Source organism: Chrysemys picta, unplaced genomic scaffold (genome assembly GCF_011386835.1).
Source record: "Chrysemys picta bellii isolate R12L10 unplaced genomic scaffold, ASM1138683v2 scaf20, whole genome shotgun sequence".
NCBI lineage: Eukaryota > Metazoa > Chordata > Testudines > Emydidae > Chrysemys > Chrysemys picta.
In genome coordinates this window covers 130,827-148,426 of record NW_027052727.1, presented here as the reverse complement: position 1 = coordinate 148,426, position 17,600 = coordinate 130,827, and the positions used below count along the sequence as shown (strand labels likewise).

Sequence of the window (17,600 nt, the reverse complement as noted above, 5' to 3'; positions counted from 1 at the left end):
GAAGATTGAAGGGGACTTCACTGAAGTGTTGAAGTGCCTTAATGGAGAGAAAATACTGGGTATTAAAGGGCTCTCTAGTCTAGCAGAGAAAGGCAGAACGAGACCCAGTGGCTGGAAGGTGAAAAGAGACAAATTCCTATGACAAATAAGGCACAAATATTCAACAGCGAGGATGATTGACCACAGGAAGAAGCTACCAAGGAAAGTGGTGGATTCTCCATCTCTTGATGTCATTAATCAAGACTAGATGCCTTTCCGGAATGTGTTTGCCCCAAAAGTAGCTATTGTGGTAGACAGGAGGCCTGTGATATGCAGGGGGTCAGATTAGATGCTCTAACTGTCTCTTCTGGCCATAAAGTCTACTCATTTCTGAGAAACCAAGTGTAGCATTGGGAGCAGCTTGTGATGTTTTACTGTCTGGCCGGCTTGCTTCCTAGAATGAACACTCATTGACCGGGGTGATCCACAGGGACTAACTCAAACCTCCAAAGTGTCTGGCCTGTGGCAGGACATTAGCACTGCAGGGGAGGGGTGGGTGTGGCAGTGACATCACAAAGGCTTTTTGCAGGACCTCAGCCTATTGGCCAAAGGTGCAGGGGAGGTGGTGACCTCACAGAGAGATGCTGACATCAGCCAGGCAGGACAGGGGCGCAGGGCCAGGGAAACCTCAGAGACCCCTGTGGCTTTGCTTCAGCAAGTCTCCTTCTCGAGGTCTCTCTTTGAGGTCTGAGAGAGTATTTGGGTTCATATATGTGAGCACCAGGAGGAACCTCTTTTGAGTTTTCTCCTTTCTTTTTCCTGATTTCATTAGAAAACTGACGTCCCTGTTTAGAAGGTAAGAGCCTCCGAGAGGTTTGGAACCTGTTCAGTCTGCTGCATCTGGCGCCAGCTGAATTTTAGGCATGGAAAACACTAGCTTAAGGTGGTCAAATTTTATTCCCCACCTGGGATTTTGTCCCTTAGAATCTCTGAGGACATTAAGGTTTGTCCTTTTTCTTTTACCTTTTCCTCCATCCCTCCCTCCTTTCTTTTCATCTCTTACTTCTTTCGTCCTTTCCCCGTTCCCCTCCCACCACCAGGAGGGGGGGGTGTGTGTCGTGGGGGATGCTCTACAACTCCCATTGTGGGAGGTCCACCGAAAAATGTGGGGCTGAAATAGTGCTCAGACAGTGATCCCCAGCGATGACCTGGGCCATCCTTTGGGCTCTCTGGTGAGAACCCTCATCCTCCCGCCCCTCGGTCTATACCCTGATTGGCTGAGCAGGGGGTTATTGACAGGGAGGAGACTCAGGTCCCTGTTGTTTTCTTTTAAGACCAAGTAAATAGTCATAACCAGTCATATGTTCGACAAATTTTGCTGCTTCTCTGCAGTTCATTATTTTCTCTACCATTCCAGTTCTCCTAAAATACTTGCTGAATAATTACTATGAACTCTTGCTGGTCTGGAACTCACTTGAGAGCACTTTATTCAGGTCATTCAATGTCTGAAATTCAAGATCCAATGGTTAGTTTGAAAATCGGGGCTCTTGGGTCCTATTCCCAACTCTGCCACGGACTGGCTGTGTGACCTAAGAGAAGTTAATTCTCCTTTCTCAGCCTTAGCTTCTCCCTCTTTCAAGTAGGGATAACAATCCGCCCCTACCTACCTCCCGGCCGGTGGAGGATGGGGATCTATTGGAGAGTGTCACTAGGAGCAGTGCATAAGATGAGGTGTCCTATCATGTTTACGCAGATCAGATTATGACATAATAGAATGGCTGAAATAGTCTATTTTATTTGTATTTTATTATGTTGCAATTGTTAAGAGCAGCAACTACTTAGCTCAGACTGAAACATCTCATCTAATTTTTGAGATCTAAGTGTCTCCTCTTTGTGTAGCTCAAACCTCCAAAGTGTCTGCCCTGTGGCAGGACATTAGCACTGCAGGGGAGGAGTGGGTGTGACAGTGACATCACAAAGGCCTTTTTCAGGACCTCAGCCTATTGGTCAAAGGTGCTGGGGAGGTGGTGACCTCACAGAGAGATGCTGACATCAGCCAGGCAGCACAGGGGCGCAGGGCCAGGGAAACCTCAGAGTCACCTGTAGCTTTGCTTCAGCAAGTCTCCTTCTCGAGGTCTGTCTTTGAGGACTGAGAGAGTATTTAGGTTCATGTACATGAGCGCCAGGAGGAACCTCTTTTGAGTTTTATCTTTTCTTTTTCCTGATTTTATTAGAAAACAGACGTCCCTGTTCAGAAGGTAAGAGCCTCCGAGAGGTTTGGAACCTGTTCAGTCTGATCCATCTGGCGCCAGCTGAATTTTAGGTATGGAAAACAAAAGCTTAAGGTGGCCAAATTTTATTCCCCACCTGGGATTTTGTCCCTTAGAATCACTGGGGACATTAGGGTTTGTCCTTTTTGTTTTACCTTTTCCTCCATCCCTCCCTCCTTTCTCTTCATCTCTTACGTCTTCTGTCCTTTCCTCTCTTCCCCTCCCACCACCAGGAGGACTCTGTGTGTGTGTCGTGGGGGGTGCTCTGCAGTGGGAACAGGGACAATTCTCCAACTTTGGGCCGTCGAGAGCCTGGGTGAGATAAGGGGCGTTAAAGCCCTTTGTTAAGGAGAAAGGGGAGTTTCACGGTGTTCAGCACCAAGGAATTCTAAACTTTGCTAAAACATCTAGTCTGCAGAAACCAGAAATGGTCGGGGCGAAGAGACGGGAGAAATTCGGAGAGTGGTCACTATTGGGCAGGAATCGGAGGAGCGGGAGGCAGGTGGGGGGATCCTGCTGGCTGTGTGGGGCCCTGGCTGTGTAATCTCCTCACTGGGAAGTGTCAGTGTGGCCCGAATCTCACACGCTCCTTTGTCTCCTTTGGGTCTCACAGGAGCTCATTGAGGAGCTGCCTGATAACTCTCCACCCGGCGCCGTCCTCGCTAACTCCCTGATTGCTGTGGGCAACCTCAGGTACCGAGACCCTCCGGCCCGGTTCCCCTAACCACAGTGCTGCTCAGGCCCAGGGCGGGGAGTCACTGCCCCTCCCACTCCCAGGTCACCGCCCAAGGGTGGCTCCTCTGGCAGAGGTGCGGGGAAGGGTCACTCTCTCCTGGCTTGGCTGTTCTTTTCACTCCAGTAACATTGCAACGGCTTTGGGAGAGGCTCACTCCCAGGATCAGATACAGGAGGGGCAGCAGGGTCCAGGGAACAGGGGCTATTCCTGCCCTGCCACTGTCTGTCTGAGAAACCTTGGCCTTGTCATTCCCTGGCTCGGTGCCTCAGTTTCCATTCTTGCCAGCCTGTGCCCATTTCGCGGCAGTTTCACCTGCGTGATGGTGCCAGTCCCATCCCTGCACTGCACAGTCTAATGCCGGCTCCTTTCTCTTGCCAGCACCATGACGCCTGCCCTGGAGCCAGAGCTGGAGACCCACCTCCTCCGAGCTGCCCTGCACGCCGTCTTCACCCTGGGCATGGAGAAGGACACCACCCAAGTGCAGGTAGATCATGCTAAAGTCATGGATTGAAGAGCCAGCTGTCATCCTGCCATGAATCCTTGCTAATTGCCTGCAGTGGAACGTGAATGAGAGAGGCCAGGAAATGTGTTTGGGGTCTCACCAGTGCTTCCGAGAGACCCCACTTCCCATCCTGTGGCAGATGTAGCCCCAGTTTCCCTAACTCTGACCCATGGCTCTCCCTTGCTTTCAGGATCTGCCTAGTGTCTTGCCAGACCTCCTGGACGCCATGCTGGGGAACCTGCTGGCAGAGTCCCCAGACACCGACAGGCTCCAGTACATCTTGGAGGTGAGCCCGATGAGAGGGGTGGGGGCAATTTTACCTTCACTCTTAGATCCATTTTCCAGTCTGTCCTCCTAGCCGGGTCCCCAGTGGGCATCCTTGGTCAGGGCAGTCAGTGCAATGTCTCCTTTCCCCACAGCACATTAACTACTGGATCGTGTCCAGGGTGCCGCGAGAGAGAGCCAGGGCCGTTAAGAGCAGCACGGCCCTGCTCAGATCCACCATCACCCTCCCTGAGTTTGACGTAAGTGACCTCTGACCCCAGCTTCCTGACTCCAGGGGTAGGTGGGCTGGCTCCGACGGGCTGTAGGATCTGCTGCTGCAGGGGCTGTGGGTTAGGAGTGTTCCTCTTGGGGAGGCAGAGTCAGAGCAGAGAGTGAGCCTGGCTTGAGTCAAGTTCTTCTTGTCTAGTTAAGTGGTGACTCTGGGCTTTTAAGGGGACTGTGCTCCAGGTTCATGCCTCCCTGTCATCCTGGAGCAGCTGGGGAAGCAAGTCCTCATGGAGGGCCCTGCCCACAGCCCTGTGCTCCAGGCTTCCTTGGGGGCAGAGGAAATTAAGGGTCTGGCTCTAGCTCCTATCCTCTAGCATCTCCTGCAGAGGGGCTGAGGGGAAGGAGAGTCCTGGCCCGGGGGGGACGGGGAGCTGACAGGAAAATGCTGATGGAGTCCCCTCTCTCTCTCCCGTCCATTAGAACTCAGCGGAATTCCCCAGGATGGGTCACCACATGGCACAGCTGGCTCTGTCCGTCAGTGACCCAGCCAAGGACATCAGCCGGCAGGCCAGGGAGGGGGTTTACCGGCTCTACCAGCTGCTGCTGCACCAGAGGGGTAAGGAACCCAGCTGGGAAATGGCACCTGCTAGAAGAGTGAGACTGGGACCCCAGCCAATTTCTCTCAGACTGACCCCGGCTGGAGGATGAGTCTCTCTATCTCTTTCTGTCTTCCACACCACGCCCTGCAATTCTGTTGGGCCGGGCACGCAGCGAGGACTCTGCCCACTGTGCAGCCACCAATGGGATTGGAAGGACACAAGCCCTGCAACCAGAAGGACAAATGTGTGTGTGTCTCTCTCCCTGTCACCTACTCCCTCCTGGGGGAAACCCAGCAGCTGATGGGGGACAAGGTGAGCAGCTGCATTAGACTCAGGAGATTGGGGCGGGGCCCAGGCCTCATTCCCATCCTGTGGCCATTCGCTGGCCTGGCACAAGGAGCCTGGTGGGGAATGAAAGGGAGAGCAGGTGCTCCTGGGAAGGGAGATGAATTCATCTCCATGAGCAGGAGCGAGCCAGCTTGTCCCCGGAGCAGCTCCACCCAGCTCTTTAGCCAGGCTAATTAATGACAAGCTTTGCCTCATCCCAGACTTATGTTCTCAGGACACGGTGCTATCGCTCTTGGGAAAGGCAGGAGAGTCCCCCAAGTGCCCTCTGCGAGACTCTCCTGTCCCACAGGGCCGCACCCAATTCCTAGTGGTCTGGTGTCTGTGTCACCCGAGCCACCACCCAGAGTTGCTCCCATCACTGGCAGACTGGGAGGCCAAGGACTGACGGGTGATGGCGTCTGACCAGGCAGGGCTGAGGCACATGGGCAGGGGACGCTTGTCCTGCTGCTGGCAAGGCTGGACCCGTTCTGGAGAGAACAGGAGGATTCAGTCAGCAGTAGGGTTACCATGTCTAATAAATAAAAAAAGAGGACCCTCCACGGGCCCTGGCCCCGCCCATTTCCCCTCCCCCGGCCCCGCCCCAACTCCACCCCTTCCCCCGCCCTAACTCCGCCCCCTCCTCCCTCCCACTCCCAGCCATGGGGAAAGGGCTGCCCCAGCGCTACCGGCTTCACGGTTTGCCGGGCAGCCCCCAGACCCTGCGCCCCCGGCCGGCGCTTCCCCAGCGCAGCTGGAACCTTAAAGTCTGAGAGGGGAGGAGCGGAGCAGCTCAGCTGGAGCCGGGGAGGAGAAGTGCCTGGCCCGTGGCTCGGGGTCCAGAGGCGGGGGGGCTGCCTGAAGCCAGTAGCGCTGGCTCGGGCAGCTCGGCTCTTAAAGTCTGAGAGGGGAGGAGCGGAGCAGAGCAGCCACGGGAGGGGAAGTGCCTGGCCGGCATTTTCCCGGACATGTTTGGCTTTTCGGCAATTCCCCCCGGACCGGGGTTTGATTGCCGAAAAGCAGGACATGTCCGGGAAAAACCGGACATATGGTAACCCTAGTCAGCAGGGGCTGCCGATCCGTCCCATTCACCAGGGCTGCCATCCTGCGGCTTCCGCATTAGTGGCTGGGGAAAGGGAAATGGGATGGGGGTGACTTGGGGAAAGGTCTCAACCTCCCCACATCCCACTTCACTGCTGCCAGAATCCCTCCTGCCCACCCCCCCGCTACAGTCCCCTCCCTACCCAACCTGGGTGGGGCTGGAGGAGAGGGGTCTGAGAACTTGAGCTGTGGATTGGAGGTGGAACAGCTGTCAGGGGCACTGAGGGGGACGTGGCAGGAGCTCCCCGTACAAGGAGGGGGGTTGCCACTGGAGGTCACTAGGAAGGACCAGAAGACTCCATCCTCGGAGTCAGGAGGGGGAATCCATCCCTCAGAGGTGGGCAGGGGCTGGGTGGAAATGCTGCTGGTTCCAGGGGCCGTTAATCCCCCCTGATTCCTCGGAGGCATCTGAGTCTCAGACAGGTTCTCGTTCCCTTGCAGCAGGAGGATCACGGCCAATGTGATGCGCCAGCTCCGTATCATGCGGCACTTGCGCCAGGTGCCCGAGGCGCTGCAGAGCCTGTGCCTCTGAGGCCACCAGCAACTCCCGCTCCCTGCTGCAGGTACTGCTCTGGCTCTCTGTAAATGGGGAGCTAGTGGAAGGGGAAGTGGAGCCCCCTGGCACTCACAGAAACCCTCTCCCCTCTCTGTGGAGCAGGGTCCTTTCCTCTGCCCCCAAATTCCTTCATCTGGGACAGGAGCTCTTTCCCTCACACCCATTCCCCTCTCCCCTTTCCTTGATCTACCCCCATCCCATTCCCCTTGCGCCCAGGCAGAGCTCTGATTGCCCCATATGGTGCAGAAAGGCCTGTGATATGCAGGGGGTCAGATTAGATGCTCTAACTGACTCTTCTGCCCATAAAGTCTACTCATTTCTGAGAAACCGAGTGTAGCATTGGGAGCAGCCTCTGCTGTTTTACTGTCTAGCCGGCTTGCTTCCTAGAATGAACACTCATTGAGCGGGGTGATCGACAGGGAGTAGCTCAAACCTCCAAAGGGTCTGGCCTGCGGCAGGACATTAGCACTGCAGGGTTGGGGTGGGTGTGACAGTGACATCACAAAGGCCTTTTGCAGAACCTGAGCCCATTGGTCAAAGGTGCTGGGGAGGTGGTGACCTCACTGAGAGGTGCTGACATCAGCGAGGCAGGACAGGGGCGCAGGGCCAGGGAAACCTCTGAGTCCCCTGTAGCTTTCCTTCAGCAAGTCTCCTTCTCGAGGTCTCTCTTTGAGGACTGAGAGAGTATTAGGGGTCACGTACATGAGCGCCAGGAGGAATCTCTTTTGAGTTTTCTCCTTTCTTTTTCCTGATTTTACTAGAAAACAGATGTCCCTGTTTAGAAGGTAGGAGCCTCCGAGAGGTTTGGAACCTGTTCAGTCTGATCCATCTGTTCCACAAGTCCTTCAGTCCAATCCACTTCCCTAACTAATTTCCTTAATTTTTTAAAGTTAGCCCTTTTGAAAAAAAAAAAACCCTAGTCACAGATCTATTTTTGTTTACCCTTCCATTTAGTTTAAACTGAATTAGCTCATGGTCGCTCAAACCAAGGCTGTCCACTACAACCATTTCTTCTAAGAGATCCTCACTACTCACCAAAACCAAATCTAAAATGGCATCCCCTCTTGTTGGTTCAGCAACTACTTGGTGAAGGAATCCATCAGCTATCACATCTAGGAAAATCTGAGCCCTATTATATTACTAGCACTTGTCCTCCACTCTATATCTGGGAAGTTAAAGTCTCCCATGATCACACAATTCCCATTAGTATTTACTTCATTAAAAACATTGAAGAGGTCTCTATCCCTATCCAAATCAGACTCCTGTTCTAACAGACAGCAACACCCCCCCCACACACACCCCGAAAGGCAGAGATAGAGCCCAGGAATCGAGATGGTGGGGAAATTTTATTGAAACCGTTTCTGACCGAAAATCCTATTCAAACTAAACCAGTTTGTTTCTTGAAATCATAACAAGTGGCAATGAAAATTCTTTGTCACAATGTGTTAAATTGTCTCGTCGCACTCAAAGAGGAGACACTTAGATCTCAAAAATTAGATAAGATGCTTCAGTCTGAGTTAAGTAGTTGCTGCTCTTAACAATTGCAAAATAATACAATACAAATAAAATAAACTATTTCAGCCATTCTATTATGTCCTAATCTGATCTGAGTAAACATGATAGGACACCTCATCTTATACACTGCTCCTAGTGACACTCTCCAATAGACCCAGCAGTCCTTATTTCCAGGCCCCTTCACTAACCACTGCTGCACACTCCCTCCCACAGCTGGCAATTACAACCAGGCCCTCATGTCCGGTCCCCCTGCTTTGAGAGGGAGTGTGCTCCTCTGGAGTGATTGGAGGAGGGAACTGGGAGTCAGGACTCCTGGGTTCCATTGCTGGTTTCCTATTGACCTGTGGGACTTGGGGTAAGTTGCTGCCCCCTCTAGGCTCTGTCCACAGCAGTCAAATGGGGATTTCATACTTTCCCACTATTGGAAAGTGCTGGGAGAATCCCCCAGCAAAAGCTGCTCTGACAGTGCTAAGCAGCATCTGTTTGCTTGTGAGAATGTCCTATGGGACTGTGTCAAAAGCCTTATTAACACCAAGATAGATCACATCTACTGTTTACCCACCTCCACTAGGCCCCTAACCCTGCCAAAGAAGGAGCTAGGATTGGTCTGGAATGATTTGTTCTTGACAAGTCCATGCTCACTAGTCCTAACAACCAAATTGTCCTGCAGGTGCTGACAAACTGATTGTTTAAAAAACAGAGGCTGCTCCCAATGCTACACTCGGTTTCTCAGAAATGAGTAGACTTTATGGGCAGCAGAGACCGTTAGAGCATCTAATCTGACCCCCTGCATATCACAGGCCTCCTGTCTACCACAATAGCTACTTTTGGGGCAAACACATTCCGGAAAGGCATCTAGTCTTTATTAACTGACATCAAGAGATGGAAAATCCACCACTTTCCATGGTAGCTTCTTCCTGGGTTCAATCATCCTCGCTGTTGAATATTTGTGCCTTATTTGTCATAGGAATTTGTCTCTTTTCACCTTCCAGCCATTGGGTCTTGTTCTGCCTTTCTCTGCTCGATTAAAGAGCCCTTTAATACCCAATATTTTCTCTCCATTAAGGCATTTCAACACTTCAGTGAAGTCACCTTTCAATCTTCTTTTGATAAGCTAAACAGGTTAAGCTCTTTCAATAGCTCACTAGAAGGCATTTTTCTCCAGCCCTCGGAACATTTGGTGGCTCTTTGCTGCCCCAGCTCCAATTTCTAGGACCATCTTTTTCAAAGGAGGACACCAAGACTGGAGGCAGTATTCCAATAGCAGTCTCACTGCTGCTGTGTCACCTCCCTATCCTACTCACGGCTCTGCTCCTTCGTCTAATGATGGCTTTAGCCCTGTTCACCACAGCATCACACTGGGAGCTCATGTTGAGTGGCTTCTCCACTATGGCCCCTAAATCCTTTTCAGAGTCACTGCTTTCCTGGATACACGTCCCCATTCTCGAGGTGTGGCCGACGTGCCTTGTTGCCACGCATAGGACCTTGCATTGGGAGAAATGCCGTCCAGGCCTGCTGGTACATAGGGGATAAGCACAGAACAAACGTACCTTTAGGAGCCGTGTTGTCCATAGGCTCTGAACAACATGTGGGGGTCAGCAGATTACAAATGCACGACAGACCTGTAGTGTAGACAGGTCCCAACTGCGTCTCCGTTTCCCACCCTGCTCTAAGTTTAGTCACAGCCGCCATGTCTTTTCCCCCACGTCCCTTAACCCCACGTCACTGCAGAAGAGAGATTTTCTGGTAGCCAGCTGGCTCTCCTGCATGTGGATGTCGTTCCAAAAGACGTGCTCTCTTTATGCCCGAGGGGCCGGAGCCTCCTACTGGAAACGCTCTCAGGAGTCCAGGTTCGAGGACGTCTCTGGGGAGCCTCTTCCTAGGAATAAAACCAGGGTGGCACGATGATGGAGGCGTCTCTCTCCCAGAGCTGGGAGCCAGGGACAGGGGAAGCTCTCAGCCAGGCTGTGCATCGAGGATCCCATTTCTCCCCCAAGAGACCCACACGCCCCAAGGAGTAAATGGCTCTTACCTCCATGAGAGAGCAGGGTCTCCCATCTAAGCCTCTCTGACACCCAGCATTGCTTGCTTGGATGGGACGAGGTGACCTGTCCCCACTGCTCCCTGACGGGGCTCAGCTGCAGGCTGTGCCCGTCTGGGAGGCTGTGCCAGATCCCAGGGCCTGGCAGACAGCTGGGAATGAGGCTCCAATTCCTGTCACGCCCAGAGACCCCATAGAAGGGCCAAGGGGAGAATAAAGGGCAGGAGGTGAAACTAGCCCTGAGCCTCTGTCCCACCCCCACCTCCTCAAAAGTGGAGCTTTCCGAGCTTCAGTGGGGCTAGGGGTGGGGCCTGACACAACGGCCTTTCTGCACCATATGGGGCAGGCAGAGCTCTGCCTGGGCGCAGGGGGAATGGGATGGGGGTAGATCAAGGAAAGGGGGGAGGGGAATGGGTGTGAGGGAAAGAGCTCCTGTCCCAGATGAAGGAATTTGGGGGCAGAGGAAAGGACCCTGCTCCACAGAGAGGGGAGAGGGTTTCTGTGAGTGCCAGGGGGCTCCATTTCCCCTTCCACTAGCTCCCCATTTACAGAGAGCCAGAGCAGTACCTGCAGCAGGGAGCAGGAGTTGCTGGTGGCCTCAGAGGCACAGGCCCTGCAGCGCCTCGGGCACCTGGCGAAAGTGCCGCATGATACGGAGCTGGCGCATCACATTGGCCGTGACTTCCTCCTGCTGCAAGGGAACGAGAACCTGTCTGAGACTCAGACGCCTCCGAGGAATCGGGGAGATTAACGGCCCCTGGAAACAGCAGCATTTCCACCCAGCCCCTGCCCACCTCTGAGGGATGGATTCCCCCTCCTGACCCCCATTTTGGAGTCTTGTAGTCCTTCCTAGTGACCTCCAGTGGCAACCCCCCTCCTTGTACGGGGAGCTCCTGCCACGTCCCCCTCAGTGCCCCTGACAGCTGTTCCACCTCCAATCCACAGCTCAAGTTCTCAGACCCCTCTCCTCCAGCCCCACCCAGGTTGGGTAGGGAGGGGACTGTAGCGGGGGGGAGGAGGGATTCTGGCAGCAGTGAAGTGGGATGTGGGGAGGTTGAGACCTTTCCCCAAGTCACCCCAGCCACTAATGCGGAAGCCGCAGGATGGCAGCCCTGGTGAATGGGACGGATCGGCAGCCCCTGCTGACTGAATCCTCCTGTTCTCTCCAGCAGGGCCGGCTTTAGGAAGGGCGGGGCCCAATTTGAACATTTTTGGCGGGGCCCCGGCAGGGATGACTAACAAAAAAAATAATGTAAAAAAAAGCCTTTCATTTCTTCCATGTATTATTTACTTTCCATAACTATATAAATAATAAAATTATATATTATGTACATTGCATCATATATGCTGTTGATCGGTTATTAATGAGCTCCGCTTCACGTGTGTGGGTCCCCGCCACTCCCTGGGGGTGTGCTAGGGTGACCAGATGTCCTGATTTTATAGGGACAGTCCCGATTTTTGGGTCTTTTTCTTATAGGATCCTATTATCCCCTACCCCCTGTCCCGATTTTTCACACTTGCTGTCTGGTCACCCTAGTGGTGTGCACATGTGTGGGTCCCAGCTGCTCCCTGCCCCCCTCATTGAAGCAGGTGTGCAGGGTTACTGCCCTGGGAACTGCAGGGCACCAGTGGACATGGGACTAGCTGGAGGCAGGGCAGGGGCTCACTGGAGGTAGGGTCTGGCTGCAGGCAGGGCAAGGGGTGCGGGGCTGGCTGGAGACAGGGGTGTGTGGGGCTGGCTGGCTTTGGGCAGGGCCGTAGGGGGGTGCGGCTGGGATTGCCTGGAGACAGGGCAGGGGGTGCGGCAGAGGCTGGCTGTGGGCAGGGGGTGCAGGGCTGGCTGCAGGCAGGGCAGGGGGGCGGGGCTGGTGCGGGCAGAACACGGGGGGCGGGGCTGGAGGTAGGGCAGGGGTACAGCAGGGGCTGGCTGCGGACAGGGGGTGCAGGGCTGGCTGGAGACAGGGGCTGGCTGCGGGTAGAGCAGGGGGTGCGGGGCTGGTGCGGGGACGGGGTGCAGCAGAGGCAGCTGGAGCCCCGGCCCTTTAAATAGCCCCCGAGCCCCCCGCTATCCCAGGGCTCTGGGGGCTATTTAAAGGGCCCAGGGCTCCCCTGCTTCTACCGCCCCGGCCCTTTAAATAGCCGCGAGAGCCCTGGGGAAGCAGCGGGGCTCCAGTGGCTATTTAAAGGGCCGGGGCGGTAGAGGCAGCGGGAGCCCCAGACTTTTTAAATAGCCCCCAGAGCCCCGCAGCCCTACCCCAGGGCTCCAGCAGTGGGGGTCTGGTGGCAATTTAAAGGGCCTGGGGCTCCGGCCCCTGCTGGGAGCCCTAGGTCCTTTAAATTGCCCCCTGGGGAAGCCGGGCCACCCTGGTACAGCGCACCGGCTCTTGCCGGTACACCGTACCGGGGCTTGGGCCCGGGGCCCGATTCAGGGGAATTGGTTGAATTGGCCTAAAGCCGGCCCTGGTGGGGGGATGGCCACAGAGCCGCAGGGAGGGGAACCCTGAGGTGTGGGGGCTGGGTGGGTACTGGGAGTTCCTCCTGAAGGGACAGGGGTTGGCCAAGGTCACTCAGCCCCGGGGTGTGGGAGGGGGACTGGCTGAGGGCACTCAGAGCCCCAGGAAGTGGGGGGGGCTGAGGGGAGGGACTGGCCAGGGGCACTAAGAGCCCTGGGGGGGGGGAGCTATCCCGGGGGGGGGCACTCAGAGCCCCAGGAAGTGGGGGGGGGCTGAGGGGAGGGACTGGCCAGGGGCACTCAGAGCTCGGGGGGGGGGGGATGTCCAGGGGGGGCACTCACAGCCCCAGGAGGTGGGTGGGGGAGGGGCACACAGGATTTCAGGAATTCCCTGGCAGTGAAGAGCTGCTGGCGGCAGGGAGGAGCCAGCCGTGACAATCCCCACTTGGGATCCCTGGCTGGGCTAGTGGCTATGGGGGCCCGTGGCCAAGCTGCAGCGGAAGGTGACCTGAAGGAAATGCCTCGGCCTCGGCCTCCGGCTAGGAAGGGCTTGGGCCAGACAATGACCCACCGCGCAGTGTCCCAGCTCCCTGCCCCACACCTGCGGGGCACGGCCCCTCCTCTGTAGGGAGGTTGGCATGTACCTTAGTGCTGCTTCCTCCATCCCCAAAGGCCTCTCCCAGCCAGTCTCTGGCAACCCTGCCGTTCAATACGCACATTACCCTGCTGTGACATACCGGGGGGGGACACCTCGGGGATGGGGGGGCTGTCACACAGCTGGGCAATTTAAGCCGGCTGGGCCGGGGTGTCTGTCTCCCTGGAGCTGGGGTCTCAGCCCAGGTGTCTCTTTGCCCTTACCCACAGTCGCCCCCGGGCGAGGTGGGAGCGCCCCACGTTGCGTTCCAGCCCCACATTCGCACCCACAAGTGCTGGTGGGTTTCAATCCCAGCTGAACACGCCCACCTGGCCCTAGTGCAGAGCAGAAGGGCCCAGCGCTGCCCCACAGACCCTCTGGCTCTCCGAGCCCGCTCTTACCCATCACCGCAGCACGTCTGGCCCAGGCTGAATGCTGCTGCTCTGTCCAGAGAGGCTGGCACTTCTCGCTCCTGCCGTACGAGGGGCAGGTGCTGCTACTGACTGCTCCCCCTAACCCCCGCCCTGCTGCACTCTGGGGATGCTGCCCTGCTGTGGAGCTCTCAGGTGTCTTGAACTGGAATTTGTTTGGAGAGAAACTGCTAAGGAGCCTTATCAGCCCCGAGCAGAGAGTACCTGGGAGCCTGCCTGGGTCGGGCGGGTCTGGTACAGCCTCCCCCCAGATAAGGCTCTTCCCTGGACCTGCCACCCATTGGAATCTGGAACGATTCCCTCCGAGGTAACACCCGGGACAGCCAGGGCAGGGCAGAACTCGGGGCTGGTAGTGCCCGGGCCAGGCCAAGGCCCTATCATTCAACCATTATTCCTGCCAATGTGTGACACGAACAGGCCAAATGGGTGCCACACGCCTGCAAACAGCTGGGCTTTGGTGCTCCCCCTGCCGTAGCTGACGGGTACTAACGGGCTGAAGGATGTTCTCTTGCTGGGTGCTTTAAATAAACAAAACTAGAGCTGCACATTCCAGCCCACAGAGGTGCCACTGCCCATCCCCTATGGCCTGCAGACCCCAGAAGTTGTGTTACAAGCCCTACGCAGTCAGGCCCCAGCGGGAGCCACGGTCTCCCAGCACCCTGCATGCTTTGGGCCAGGTCCCTACTGCAGATGCACCCTGCCACCGCCAGCTTCCCCGGGCCCCCGTTTCTCTGCCTGGCCCACAGCTGACCCCCACATGGTCAGGAAAAGCCATCAAGTGCCCCAGACACATTCAGGCTTCTTCTCACCAATGAGTCCCAGAGATGGGGCACCGGCTGATTCATCACCTGCCTGAGAGCAGGCAAACGTGCGAGATTTGTGTGTCCTGGTGACATTAAAGCTCACAGTGTAACGTGCCTCTGCTTGGCAACTCCCTCCCCTCTCGGTCAGAGATGGGTCGCCCTTCCCGGCCCTTTGCGAAGCCCCTCTATATGCGCAGCGTTCGGGGAGGGCTGAGGCAGGAGCGGGGGTGCTTGGCGGAGTCTATTTTGGGAGATTAGGGGTGGCAGAGTTGTGCTTTATTTGCAGTTTTCTTTCTTTCTTCCACTGCCTGGGGACTGTAGCAGGGAAGGCAGTATCAGATACTAGGGTGGTGGGCACCCTGATCAAAGCCTGGACAGACAGACAGACAGACGTGCTGCAGTTCCGTATTTACCTGGGTTTGGTGTTGGAGTTGAAGGCCAGAGCGCCTAGAGTCTGGGATCGACGTCCTAGCCTGGCTCACGGTTGCAGTCCAGATAACCACTGCAGCCGGTCCTTGGACCGTTCATCTGAGCCTCTCGTGGCATTTGTGCAGAACTCCTCACCCCCAGGAACACCGCCAGGCTCAATAAGGGATCGGATATTTGTGTGCCCAGCCAGAACCTCCAGGGTTGGACGCGTTACTGCTGCACATCCTGGAAGGGACATTGACCCTCCAGCTCCGGGGCGTTAGCTGGTCTCTGGCTAGGACCTCCCTGTACCTTCCTATGCAGCATCCGGCCGTTGTCAGACACCAGAAGGATCCCAGCTCAGCTGTGGTCTGGCGTTTCCCCTGCTCCTCCTGGGTCAGGGCATTACCCAGCTCTAACTAAAGGGCCTGAGATGGGGCAGATCATCCCACATCTGTTCCTGTGGGGTTCTCACCCCTTCCGGTGCAGCAACCAGTGCTGGTTGCTGTCTGAGAAGGTCACTGGCCCAGGTGGACTTTGGGTCACAGCCAGGCTGGCAATTGCCACATCTCTACGTGTGCTTTTCTGGGAAAACCCCTTTCCTTGTACGCTTGGGATGCGCTGCCCGATGGGGGAGGTGGCATGTGGGAGGGAAAGTAGCCTGGGCCCAGATGCTGCCAGGAGCTCAGGGTGGGCACTGGGGATCCCATACTGCTGCCTGCAGTGACAGCCTGACCCCTAGTGGCTGCAGTTCATTGCTGCAGCGTGTGCTGAGAGTGGGAGACAGGCGCACCCAAAGCATGAGGCAGGAGAGGAGAGGAGTCGGGGAAGGGGCAGCCTTTCCCAGCTCTGGTTCTGCTGATCGCTGTGGCTATCATCCCAGCAGAGGACAAAGTGGCCAGTTTAGTCCCTTTGGGACTTGGTTCATTGCTTACTGGTAAGGGACTTGCGTGAGTCTCACTGCTCCAGCCCAAATTTGAGCTTCTGTTTGCATTGCTCCTTTGTGTCTGTGGCATAATTTTATTCTTTCTTTGCTCTTGTGTTCTCATTAGCTCACGGGCTGAACTCTGGTGCTGTTGACGGGACCAGTATCATTTATCTGAAATATTTATCAGCTACTTCTCTCACTGTTGGAAATTGTCATTGGAATCAACAACACTAGAATTTGTTTTTTCTGTTCTGAAAATGAAACAAGTTATGTTTAAACAAATTTTAAAATATCCAAATATCGGTAAGTCATTTCCCATAGTACAGCCGTTGGCTATGAAGTGGTTTTAAATTCAATGTTTAAGACGCAGGACATTTTAATACAGGACATATCAGTATGCAATATTTAAAGAGTGAAAGCTGCATATGGTCAATCATTTAATTTTGCCATAACAAGAAATAACAACTGTTTTGTTACCACAGATATACACAAACATATAGACTGAATCTTGAATATGTTCCTTTTTTATTTTCCAGAATTTAGACCTTGGGTGCAGAATTGGTAGAATGAAAAGAGATGCAAAAAAATTATGTTAAGAGGAAACAGACACAGTTTAATGAAAGTTAATCATAAAAAGACCCTTCTTGCCCATGTCAAAGTTAGAATCAGGACTCACAATTTTGTCAAGACCACTCTGTTTATTAGCACAGCGCTCTGCTAATACATTCAGATAATGTGAGCCCCCATGCAAGACCCAAACGGTCTTATTTATACAGATAAAAGGGTGCGAACTAAACAAAGGGACAGAGAGAGCAAAATTGTAAAATTTGTATGGGGCACAATATGCATATCCTGTTTCCTTATTAACTCTTATCGATCTAAGGCTAATGCTTCACCAATTGCCCTTACGTGGGGCAATTCATTAAGCAGTTAATGTCTGCTTTCCTGCCCCCTGGCTTGCAGCATTTCTCATTTCTACTTAAAGGTACATACAGCATTCTTTAATTCTATTTCTTTAATAGAATTCATTTCACTTTCACAATCCCTCCTTTTGGTCAAGTTTACGCAAAGACCAACAATTACTGGGTTCCACATATTAATCATTCTTTATCTCTTCGTTCATCAGTGATATTTAACATCATCATATTAGCACTCTATTTTGGGGCCATCACCTGGGTGGCATACCTTACACAATTCTGGATGCAAACAGGAGATTAACTGAAAACATACAAAAATCATTAGGATTCCAAACAGGATAGTCAGGGCTCCCTGAAACAACCAGTTTCCTATGCCAGAGACATTGAACAGGTTACTTAGCCACTTCCATAAAGAATTCAGCTCTTCATGGGGAAGATATGCGATTTGTTCTAAGTGACTAGCGCGATCTATTACCTCATTAGTGTCATCAGGTATGAATCATAGAATCATAGAATATCAGGGTTGGAAGGGACCTCAGGAGGTCATCTAGTCCAACCCCCTGCTCAAAGCAGGACCAATTCCCAGCTAAATCATCCCAGCCAGGGCTTTGTCAAGCCTGACCTTAAAAACCTCTAAGGAAGGAGCAACAGAGGGTCCTGTGGCACCTTTGAGATTAACAGAAGTATTGGGAGCATAAGCTTTCGTGGGTAAGAACCTCACTTCTTCAGATGCAAGTAATGGAAATCTCCAGAGGCAGGTATAAATCAGTGTGGAGATAAGGAGGTTAGTTCAATCAGGGAGGGTGAGGTGCTCTGCTAGCAGTTGAGGTGTGAACACCAAGGGAGGAGAAACTGCTTCTGTAGTTGGATAGCCATTCACAGTCTTTGTTTAATCCTGATCTGATGGTGTCA

The 17,600-nt window shown here is 54.2% G+C and overlaps 1 protein-coding gene and 1 long non-coding RNA gene across 4 annotated transcripts in view; both read right to left on the bottom strand.

Moving 5' to 3' along the window:
* Window positions 1–17,600, bottom strand: part of LOC135977726 (class I histocompatibility antigen, F10 alpha chain-like) — a 194,198-nt gene that overhangs the window by 47,849 nt on the left and 128,749 nt on the right. The gene's annotated exons all lie outside the window — the stretch shown is intronic.
* LOC135977735 (uncharacterized) lies at window positions 9,632–11,280 on the bottom strand. Its single transcript, XR_010595152.1, has 2 exons — window positions 10,683–11,280; window positions 9,632–9,953 (listed from the first exon to the last, which is right to left on the bottom strand). It is a non-coding gene; the product is annotated as an uncharacterized LOC135977735 (long non-coding RNA).